Source organism: Taudactylus pleione, unplaced genomic scaffold (genome assembly GCF_031769625.1).
Source record: "Taudactylus pleione unplaced genomic scaffold, aTauple2 ptg000026l, whole genome shotgun sequence".
Taxonomy (NCBI): domain Eukaryota; kingdom Metazoa; phylum Chordata; class Amphibia; order Anura; family Myobatrachidae; genus Taudactylus; species Taudactylus pleione.
The window spans coordinates 15,678,918-15,691,362 of NW_028284428.1; positions in this window are offsets into that span (position 1 = coordinate 15,678,918).

Sequence of the window (12,445 nt, forward strand, 5' to 3'; positions counted from 1 at the left end):
CTCCTAGACCGGAGAACCATTTCACAGGGTTCAACCAAGTGAACCACTCTTCTACCTTTTCCTCTACTTCAGCCACTGAAGCATTATGGTTCTTCTGAAATTCCCATTTTAATTGCAGAATTTCATCCATCTTCTGGTCTATCACCTCCCTGGGGTCATCAGTGTTATCAGTGACACCGTATATGTACAGCACTTTACACCAAATTGGGTGGCCAAAGTTACACAGTACCCTCCAGTGACAGCTGTTAAATAATTTAACACTAGCCTATGTTGCACAAGTTCATTCTTATAAGCTTGTAACTCCCTACCAATATACCTGAATTTGACTTCATACATCTCGGTGATATTATCTATTAATTTAGCAAGGTCTTGAGTATATATGAAATTTAGAGTGCCCCGAGCGATCATGGTGGTATCATGTTTCTCTTGTCACGGTGTTCATAATGCGTATGAAGATATGGAGATGGTGTGTTTTATGGATACCAAGCATTTCACCATGTGTAAGGGTCATAACCTTTGGGAGTACCCTTCCCAGATAACATAAACCTTCACGACGCGGAGTGAGCCACTTGTACACTTTCCTTCCACATATATAATACACATTATCTGGGAGTACATAAGGAATAGAATGCATCATTACCATTAAACACATTATCTGACCAAGGATCCTAACCCATCTCATTGATATTATCTATTAATTTAGCAAGGTCTTGGATGTATCTAAAATTTAAAGTACCCCGAGCGATCCTGGTGGGATCTAATGCTACCAAAATTTGGCAGCCAGTTGTTTCGCTAATCAACTGTGTGGCTGTATGTACATCACCAGGTATCATATTTCTTTTGTCACTGTGTTCATACTGTGTGTGAAGATATGGTGATGGTGTGTTTTTATGAATACCAAGAATTTCATCATGTGTAAGGGTCATAACCTCTGGGGGTATCCTTTCCAAATAACATAAACCTTCTGAACTCGGAGAGAGCCACTTATATGCTTTTCTTCCACATATAAAATACACATCATCTGGGAGTACATAAGGGAGAGAACACATCATTATTGTTGAACATAATTCTCTAACAAAAAATCCTACTTCAGATTTTCCCATTTGACTAATACTCTTTTCTGGTTGTATAACCCTGGCACAGTACCCTTCTGGTACCCTACCAACCATTTCATTGGTAGAACTAAATATATATTTATACCGGAAGTGTCTTCCACCTGGTCTAATTGTGCGTAAAATTTAAAAATTTGTAGGTTCATTATTAGCTCTTAGTGAGAAGGTCATCGTTTGGTTATTCCCAGTCACCTCCCAACTTCCTGGTTTGTTGGAGTTGGTGATGTTTAAACATAAAAGTGATCTATCTACTTGGTACTGGTGGAGCTTAAAATGGGGTGGTTTGAACATAAGAAATTTTCCATCCAGTGCATTCCCTCTTTGCAATTATAAAACCTCAGAGACATTCAATGGGAATGGCACTAACCCTACATTATGATGTCCTTGAGGCACGTGAGAGCCCACCCAACAGTCAGTTTGGTATAAAACTTTTCCCACCATGGTATGATAACCCTCTAAAGGATACCCATCCCAATACGGGTTACACTTAGGCTTACACCGCTGGATGCATCTCTCATTGACTAGGGACCTACAAAACTCACAAATACAATAGTCCTCAGATGATTGACCATCACACTGTCTCCGAGTTTCCAAAATAACAGATCTCTTAGCAGTTACTGTACTGGGTTTGGTCAGAAACCCCCTGATTGGTTTTGTACTACTTTTTCTGACTCCACTACCTCATCAATATCACCTTCGACCTCTCTCTCCATCATCTGCCCACCATTACAGAAACAGGACCTCGCAAACCAAACAAGGATTATGAGAACTGTGGAAGAAAGTAAGAACACAAACCCAGTCTGCCACTCCATTGCTGGAACAACGGGCTGCAATTTTCCCCTCACTCAGGTTATCTCACGGCAGTCTTTAACTCTCCCGACACAAGCTTGTGATTGACAGGTCTTCGTTATCTGCCTCGACTGCACCTTGTATATTGAACTTCCTGCAGTGAGTGGAATGTACCCAGGTATCTCTCTCTGCAACTTTCAAGGATGTTGAACTCATCAGCAACACTTGATATGGGCCTTCCCACCAATCTGTCAGACAACCTGAACGCAAGAAATTTCTGATCATAACAAATTCTCCATGTTCAACATCATGACAGTTTGTTACTGGCATATCAGGTGACAACAATTTCAGTTTCTGCTGTTGCTGTTTCAACTGTTTACTCATTGTTTATAAGATACTTCACAGTAACCTCATTGTTACTCTTCAAATCTTCCTGTGGACTTACAATCAAATGAGGTTGTCTACCAAACAGTATCTCAAAGGGGGACAGATTAAGAGGGGGTCTAGGAGTTGTCCTGATGCTACGAAGAACTAGTGGTAATGCTTCTGGCCATCCCAGTCCAGTTTCTGCCAAGATATTACTCAATTTATTCTTAATAGTACCGTTTACCCTTTCCACCTTGGCACTGGCCTGGAATCGGTAGGGGGTGTGAAGTTTACTATTAATACCCATCAACTTGCACATACTCTGGAAGACATCACCTGTGAAATGAGTACCCCTATCACTTTCAATCATTCTAGGGATACCATGTCTGCATACAAACTCCTGTACAATCTTTTTAGCAGTGAACCCAGCAGTATTAGTGGCAGCTGGATATGCCTCTACCCAATTAGAAAACAGATATGTGTAAACTAATACATATGTGAGATTCCTGCAGCATGGCAATTGGATTAAATCAATTTGTATTACCTGAAAAGGTCCGTCTGTCAGAGGGATGTGAGATGGCTCAGTTGGTATCATTTTTCCAATATTCTTCCTCAAGCATGTCAAGCAGGACATTGCCCTCTTTTCGGCTTTGGAACAGAAACCTGGTGCACACCATTATGCCCTGACCAATTTGCACATACTTTGCTTTCCCAGGTGAGTCAGACCATGCGCTGCCTCAGCCAAGCTTGGGTAATATGCCTTGGGTGCCACCGGCTTACCTTGTCCATCTCTCCAGAGTCCAGAGGACTCTTGCCCACATCCCTTGGATCTTCAGACTGCCTTTTCCTGCATGGAACACAAATTTTGAATCTCAATTAATTTCTGCATATCAATCGTTTCAAACATCATCATTTGGTTAATTGGCATGTTCACTCTTAAACCTGCTGCCCATTTGGCAGCTTCATCTGACCTGTTTTTGCCCAGTGACACTGGATCATCTTCACATGTATGGGCTTTACAATTAATGATGAACACTGCCTTAGGTATTTGGATAGCTGTCAATAGTCCTTTTATATGTTTTGAGTGTGCAATTGGTGTGCCTGCTGCTGTCATACAATTTCTTAGACACCATAGAGCACCAAAATCATGTACTACCCCGAAGGTGTACCTAGATTCAGTGTAGATATTAGCAGATTTGCCTTTTGCTAATTCACTGCTCTTCTTAGTGCCACCAGCTCCGCTACTTGAGCCGAGTGAGGTGGACCAAGGGGTTCAGCTTCTATGATGTCTTCGTCATTTACAACAGCATAACCTGTACATAACTCTCCAGTGTCAGTTTGTCTATGACAACTCCCATCTGTGTAAAATATCACATCTACATTTTCTAGGTGTATCACGTATGTCAGGTCTTGCAGTAAAGGTCTGATTCAAATTTTCCATACAATCATGTACATCAATATACCTGCAGAACTCACCTTCCACTAGCAACTCACCTCTCTCCACTCTTTGTGCATCCTGAGGCACATATGGTAAATACATTGCTGGGTTTAATGTACTGCACTGTTTAATGGTGATGTTTGCAGGTGCTATTAGAGCTAGTTCCCATTTTGTGAACCTAGCTGAGGAAACATGTCTGGTTTGGGCAGAATTCAGCAAAGCAGATACAGCATGGGGTGTATAAAGAGTCATATCATGGCCTAATACTACATCCTCACTCTTACCAACCAATAGAGCAGTCGCTGCAACACTTCTTAATCATGTTGGGAGTGATCTTGCCACAGTGTCCAAGTGTGCACTGTAGTATGCTACGGACCTACTGGCATCACCATGTTTTTGTGTGAGGACACCTGCTGCGCAACCATTAGATTCCATACAGTATAAATCAAAATGTTTTTCATAATCTTGTATTCCCAATGCAGGTGCTCTTGTCAGACTGTCCTTAAGGTTAATGAATGTCTGCTCTGTTTCCTCTGTGTGTATGTATCCTGTCATTAGTCAGATGTTGTAACTCCTGGGTTAGGCAGTGTCCAAAGTATTTAACCCTGGTCTGGCATGGCTGTAATTTGTCCTTAGCAACCTTGTCTGTGAGAGATGAAGCAACAGTAGTTTAGTATCATTTAAACATGACATAAACAAATCAGAACACAACAATAAATCATCTACATATTGTATTAGAACAGATCCATTGGCAGGTTGGAAAGATTGTAAACAGTCATGTAAGGCCTGGGAGAAGATATTGGGGCTGTCTATGAAGCCCTGGGGAAACCGTGTCCATGTGTATTGTACCTCCTGTATGTAAATGCAAATAGGTACTGACAGTCAGGATGAATAGGGGCAGAGAAGAAAGCAGAACAGATGTCAATGACAGTAAAATGGGTTGCAGATGGTGGGATTTGCATGAGGATGACAGCTGGGTTTGGCACTATGGGAAATTGACTCTCATCTACCTTATTAACTTCTTTAACCTATAGCCCTTTCCCCCAGCCTTCTTCACTAGAAAAATGGGACTATTGACTACACTTGCTGTACGGACTAAAATTCCCTGTTGCAATAACCGTTCAATTATGGGATAAACCCTTATCTCTACTTCTGGTTTTAATGGGTATTGGGGAATTTTTGGAGCTTGCCTACCATTTTTTAGATTTACCATTACAGGAGATACATTTGCCATCAATCCAGTGTCCTGTCCATCTTTGGTCCAAAGTGAACCTGGTATTTGAGATAACATCTGCTATACCTGAGATGGATTTTCATCTGAAACTGTAGAGTGAAACATTAACCTTTGGGGAGTGTCCAATATATCCCTCACTCCATGCGCAACTCTCTCTGGGATATTTAAAAATATACCATCAGGGGTACAATAAATGACACATCCCATTTTACATAACAAATCCCTTCCCAGTAGGTTAGTAGGGTCTGCTATTGCTAGAATAAAGGAATGCCTGGTATGCAATGGACCGATAGTAACCTCTGCAGATTTGGTTAAAGGATAATATTGCACTTTACCCGTTACATCCATTGCTGGTACTGTTTTGCTGGTCACCTGTAAAATAGATGGAGATGTTATCACTTATCTGGTCACCCCTGTGTCTACAAGAAAAGAATGTTTAGTACCAGCTACATCAACCATCTTTACAGGTTCTTCCCTAGTACTCCAAGTTAACATGACTGGCTATAGACTACAGTGTGACCTGACCCCTAGAGCTGATTATCTACTTCCAGCAAAGCATTCACTGCTACGATGTGAGCAGGTGATGGCTGGAATTGTCCTGATGGTGGTGGGTGTCCCTTCTGTGGGTATCTTGGTGTTCCCTGGTTTGGGGTTTCCCACTGTCTAGCTTTACAAAAGCTACTTATGTGCCCCTCCTTGTTACATCTATAACACCTTTGTGGTGTACGTGTATTGAAAAGTTGTTGTTGTGTGGGTTGGGGAGTATGAAAAGATTGTGGTTGTGTATGGGGATAAGGGTTTGGAGGTTGTGTGGGATGAGTGTATTGTGGCTGTGTATGATAAAAGTGCTGCAGTGTTATTTGCATTCCTTCCAGAGCTTAAATACTAACAGCCATTAGTTTCTCGCTCTGCATTTCTCTTCCTAAGGATGTTTTTATCATGTTCAATTGCAGATTCCCTGAGTGTGTCTACCGTAACTCCCCTCCAACCAGGAAGTGAGGTCTGAACCCTGGCCTTCAGAGTGTCTTTAAGACCATCCATAAGCACTGCGTTGTCATTTCTCTGTGGTGTGTGTTGTCTTTTATATTGTCTATACCTGTATATTGGGTAATAGTCTGCAGTGCTGTGGAGAAATAATCTGCTGCAGACTCATTCTCTTCTGCTTAATTATAAAAATCTTACTCCAGTTAACCACTACTGGGAAATATATGGCCAATTGGGTGACAATGTGGGCTATGTTGTCTTGATTACCTTCATCAGTTATGGGACTATTTCCATCCAATACACAGGCCATGATAAACTTTTTCACATTGGTATTGTGTGGAACACAGGCCCGTAATACCACTCGCCAATCTATGATGGTTGGCTCATGAGCATTGCCTAAATCTTTTACAAATCTCTGGCACTTTGCTAGTTCTTTCCCAGGGTCAGGGAAATCTGTCATTATGGAATGTAGCTCTGCTCTTGTCCATGGACAATGCATTGCTACATTCCTTGTGGCCATTACACCATGTGCATCTGGACTCCAATTGGGAACAGTTATTGTACAGACGGGATGGATGCCTGCCACACTGCTACTTTTGGCCTGATTACCTAGTTGAGGGTTCAGCCTACTACTACTACATATGGTATTAGCAACCTCCGCTACTGTTAAAGTGGATGTTAATACTTCCTGCACTCATGGGGCTACCTCCATTTCTGGTACTAGCGGGGCAGCTACCTGTGCTTGCTGTGATGGTACATTTAACATTTAGGCAACATGGGAAAAAGCTGACAATACAACAGGCTCATCATCTGCATCAAAAACATGTTCCTTATAGTTGTTAGGAGAGGGTACAAGTTACTTGTTACATTTTTATGAATTTTGAGATAAACTGTACCTTCACACCATCCGCATAGGGCGGTGGTGGTGCGCATGCGCTACTAACATTACCTTCTGCAATGTTACTTTGCTGTGCATGTACGCTACTTTGCGTCATGTGCACAACGCTAGTTTGCATCAAGTGCACACTGCTAAGCCACATGTTCCCCTCATGCTGCCATAACTTTAAGCAATCATTAAACTTTATAATTTTCTTTAGAGATTTCACTAAACATATACTGTACTCTCTCTAGCATTATTCAGAAATTCCAAATCAAAGCTACCAATCTTAGGGAAAGGTGTTCTATATTTCTTGGTCATCTTGACCCGTATGTCACAGTACGCTGTAGCGTACGCACCATACTTTTTAAACATAACATTCCTGGCTGACCCAAGCGGCCCTTCCACCAGCAGCATATCATTGACCATTACTAGAGATTGCCTCACACCCATCTGAGAAAACGCTTAGCAATTTCTACATAATTTCGATTAGTGAATGATTTTCAGAGAGCTATGTTCACGCACTCCCACCCGTTATGCACAATCGGCCCGCCGGGCATTACAGTGGGCTTGCACAATGAGGAGCAGTATAACTGCCTATTGTAAATTATTCTACATGCGGCAAATTCAAACCAAGCTTCAGCCGCTCGCTTCTTTGCGCTTTGCACCACATTCCCACTAGGCAATATGATCCGAATGCATAAAAGAGGAGTAAAATAATCGCCTAGTGAATTATTTTACTTGTGATGAATTTAACTCCAAGCTTAACCACTCGGTTCCTACTTTGAGTTTACTCCCAGCTGGTAGCATCTAGGAGTTCCAATAACTCCTAACCTTGCCAGAAGTTTCACTCTCACAACAACCAACTTCACAATCACAGTTTAAATAACTATGTGGTTCGATCGCATTGCCCAAAGAACCTAATTGATCAATGAACTTTATGATTAATTGGTGCCGGACCAAGAAACCCCTTAGTTTCTCGACAACCACAATGTACCTGCTTTGTACACTGGCCCAGCAGTTTGTACGGCCCCGTCAGGCACCTACCGAGTTTCAATTAGGCTTAACAGACAGTAGCCTCCACTTACACTTAGGCTTAACCAGAGTGTAACCTCCGCTTTGCAATCACATGTTTCAATTATATACACCTTTTCTGCGCAGAAAACAAATACAACCTTTTCCCTTAATATAGCAGTATAATTCAGAGGATTAACAAGCAATCACGCTATGCATAGTATGACTATTTGAACATGTGGCAGCAATACAGGAAATATGTGTTCGCTATTGTGCAACTTACCCCTCTAACACAAACTTTTATCAATGAAAGAAAACAAACTTTTCCTTCCTTGTCCCTGGATTTTAATCAGCGCTCCTTTAACTCACACAATAACGGACAGCGGTCTCTCAGCATCAAGTGGTAGCAGGTTTTCGAAGACAGTGCGTTCTTTCCTGCATATGGAGCCTCCACCCTTTGGTGAGAGACCGATAAACATGTGTTACTGTGTAAATTGTGGTAGCGTGACCTCACTCTATGAGCCCTCAACTATGAATAAATAATGATCTATATACCTAAATGTTGCTATTTAGTGTTGTAAGTCGCACATGAAATAATTGCTATCCAGCCTTTGAGTGTGGTTCCAAAGCACAAAAAGTTATTATTCACATAAAAAGCATTTAGTTACATGCTGTGATCTAAATACAATTAGTGCAAAAGATTATACAAAAACAAGGTACAGTCGATACATATGCAAGTGCACCAGTCCCAGTTACAGTCATCAATCCTGAGGTCTGTGGTCATCCATGAGAATGGCTACTAACTGGGACTGGGACACAGGCTACATACCCTAACAGATGATTGATATCAACAATGTAGACAGACAAACATAATTCCATTGGTTCTTGGTCTTTGTAGTACTCTGTAGTTCACAGGACTGTTGTCTAGGGGTATGTCCCAATCCTCCAGATTACATTGTCTTTCTTTAATTGAATTAAACTAGATAGCGACACTAAATTATAGTGTAAACATTCTAACCAATAATTTCCTATATTCCATAACTATCAAACGCAAGATGCGACTCCCTCACTGATAGATTTGGATATCTGGAAATAAACATTGTGTCAGTTTAGGACCAAACATGCCATGTCTATCTTGTTGTATACCATTAATATCAAATACATACATTTTACATCATAATTAATAACTTTAATATAAACCATAATGTGCAGGAACCTTTAATGAGTGAGTGTATATTTATGATTATATGTAAGTATGCTTTGTGTGTCTACATGCAGCGTAAAAGGTGCGCTGTGTGCATGATTTGTGTTACAGCGCAAAACATGCGCTGTATGTGTTTCTATTTATAATTGCAACTGCATATATATGTGTGCATGCATTGTGGATACCCATGTGATCATTTAAGTGTATATCTACATATATACATATATATATACCAATATATTTATATATATATATATATATATATATATATATATAGCCTGACAGGTTTCACACAAAACTCCAATATTGCTTTGCAGGTGCCAGGATAATTTCTTATGCAACAATGTGTCCAATGAGGACAGAAGCCAGCACACGATTCATGGTAAAAAAATCTGTTTATATTTCACCAACAGGGTAAAACAAGCCATGAAGAATTTGCAATACTTAGCATAGTTTGAATATCAACAGTCTGCAAAAGACCCGGGGAGCCATGCTCTGAACCCGTCTAATTCCAACAGCCATTTCAGATTGCCTTCCTCAGGGAACCATAAAGCACAATCAAACCATAAGCATGTTATATACCCTTCTAATAGTGCATGAAATAAACTCACCTGTGCCACATCAGCCAAAGCACCAACATCCCAGTCAGGACCACGCCATCTCTGTGCATCGCGATGCACACCTGCTCCGTCCGTCACACCGGAAGTGACGTCTCATGGAACCAGTGCACCTCAGCCAGGCATTGGGGAAGGCATATCGGTTCCTAGGGACCAGAAGTGATGCCGGCAGGCACAGCTCACCAAAACAAAACAAAACCAATAGAAAATGCAAATACTAACTAAACATTACATTAATTGAAACTTTTATGAGGCTTGTTAAGTCTGATACCGTTCCCCATATCCAAAAAGCCAGAATTTTTCATTTGAATCTCTCTAGAGCTGAAAGTCATGCCCTTAACGCATTATGAGACAATTCATCTATTGTGATTCTCCCCGCCGCTAAAGGTGGGGGAATCGTAAGAGAAGAATTTTAAAAAAGAAAAAGATTCTATTTTACAAATGTGCTTTTCCAATGGCTGGATTGATGAATACACGTTGCACTTTCTATTACAAGAGTTCCCTAAAATACCACTACTTTACATATTGCCCAAGGTGCACAAATTGCTTATACAGCCACCTGGAAGGCCTATAATCAGTTCTCGTGGGTCCCTATGCAAAAGTTTATCCCAATTTGTTTATTACTACCTTCAACCAGTAGTTCAAAATACACCTTTTTTTTAAAGATACATCTGATTTTTTGTGTAAGTTATGTATTTGCCTGCCACCCAAAGATTGTTTACTGGTGACATTAGATGTCACCAGTCTTTATACAAATATAGGACATGTTGAAGGAATGCAGGCAATGAGAGAGGTTTTTTCCTCCAGTCCACAGTATGTTGGTCCTCCGATTGAATTTATTTAATTATTAATGGAGGTTATTTTGCATAAAAATTATTTTCTATTCAACAATGCTTTTTATGTGCAGTTAAAAAGAACAGCGATGGGGTCTAATATGGCCCCAGCTTATGCAAATTTATTTATGTATTATTTAGAAAATTTTCACAATATGGCTAATCAGGTTTTTTCACAGTTTATCTTATTTTATGTGAGGTTTATTGATGACCTGTTTATGCTGTGGACTGGAGGAGAGGAGGCTCTCAAAGAGTTTATAGAGGGTTTGAACCAACTGCCGGGCTCTATCAGGTTTACTTATACCTATAGCACAGAACGAATTGACTATCTAGATGTCTGTGTGTGGGTTGTTGATGGTCAATTCTCAACTGAAATATCCAAAAAGCCGACCAATAAGAACATGCTTTTGGAGGCAATGAACTTACCTGGCTGAGGTGCACTGGTTCCATGTGATGTCACTTCCAGTGTGATGGATGGAGCAGGTGTGCCTCACGATGCACGGAGATGGCGTGGTCCTGTCGGGGGTGTTGGTACTTCAGATAACATGGCACAGGTGAGGTTATTTCATGCACTATTTGAAGGGTATATAACATGCTTATGGTTTGATTGTGCTTTATGGTTCCCTGAGGAAGCCAACCCGAAACGGCTGTTGGAACCAGACGGGTTCAGAGCATGGCTTCCGGGGTCTTTTGCAGACTGTTGATATTCAAAATATGCTAAGTATGGCAAATTCTTCATGGCTTGTTTTACCCTGTTGGTAATATATAAATGGATTTTTTTTACCATGAATTTTGTGCTGGATTCTGTCCTCATTGGACACATTGTTATATAAATATATATATATATATATACATAACTTCAAACAGTGATATTACTTCTGTCTGAACTAAAATAATGACAGACAATGGAGCTTGTCCTGTTCATAGATGGAGCAAGCTTTGGCAAACAGTCTGATAACTTTAAGAAAAGGCTTTCATATGTTTATTCAGAATAAAATTGTCAGTCCCTCTTAACCACTTCAGCATGGGACACAAGGCCTACAATTTCTAATGATAGCTAAATGTCTGACAATTGTTTCTGAATCCACATTCAGAACTCTCTCTCTGAGCATATCAGTGTCTGTGTTATACTTCAATTGTCACAGACACACTGTATCTGTATGCGGAGCAAACACTCACAGTATCTTTGTGTATTCTTAATTATTTGTCACAAACATATCCACAAGACTTGACTGTCATCACTGAATATATGAAGTCTTTTAAAATATATTTATATATTTGTATCCATGGCATTTATTATATACAGACTTTAACAGTGTGTAGTAACACGGCAGATGTACACAACGCTAAAATAGCACCATGCACAATGATATTATACTGACTATGCCAGATGGCTTCTTGCAGACAATGCAAATATGGCATCTTCAGATATTAATTTCACAATTTAGGTCTCAGCCAACTATCCAGCTTCGACACCTCTCTATACTAAGATATCACATCATGCCTGCATGAGAACAATATTAAATATATTATTGAGTTGTAAGGTGATCTCTTGGAGACACCATGACTTTCTTCTAGAAGTCTAAAAAGTTTAATCTTTTCTTTTTAACTCACAATAATTTTTTCTTTTACTTCACTTTTAATTTAAAGTTATTAAGTATGGTCATGAGTACCAGATTTATACCAAGTTTCACAAATGTTTATAAGGAGGTGGCCTCTACAGTGCAAATCTGGTGTCCATAAAATATTTATTTTTATATCTGAGATTTGGATGTTAATTCTATTTCTCAATTTATAGATCACACACATGAATGAGATTATTTTAAATATTAATTTAGTTTCAAAACTATAAACTAACTCAATATCACCCTCTCTGCAAGTGGTGGATAGATTATTTTCACCACTTATAAGAAACCTGTGCACTTTAGATTATGAGAGCAGAAATTGCTGTCCACAGATAGACAATTGTCCAGGTAA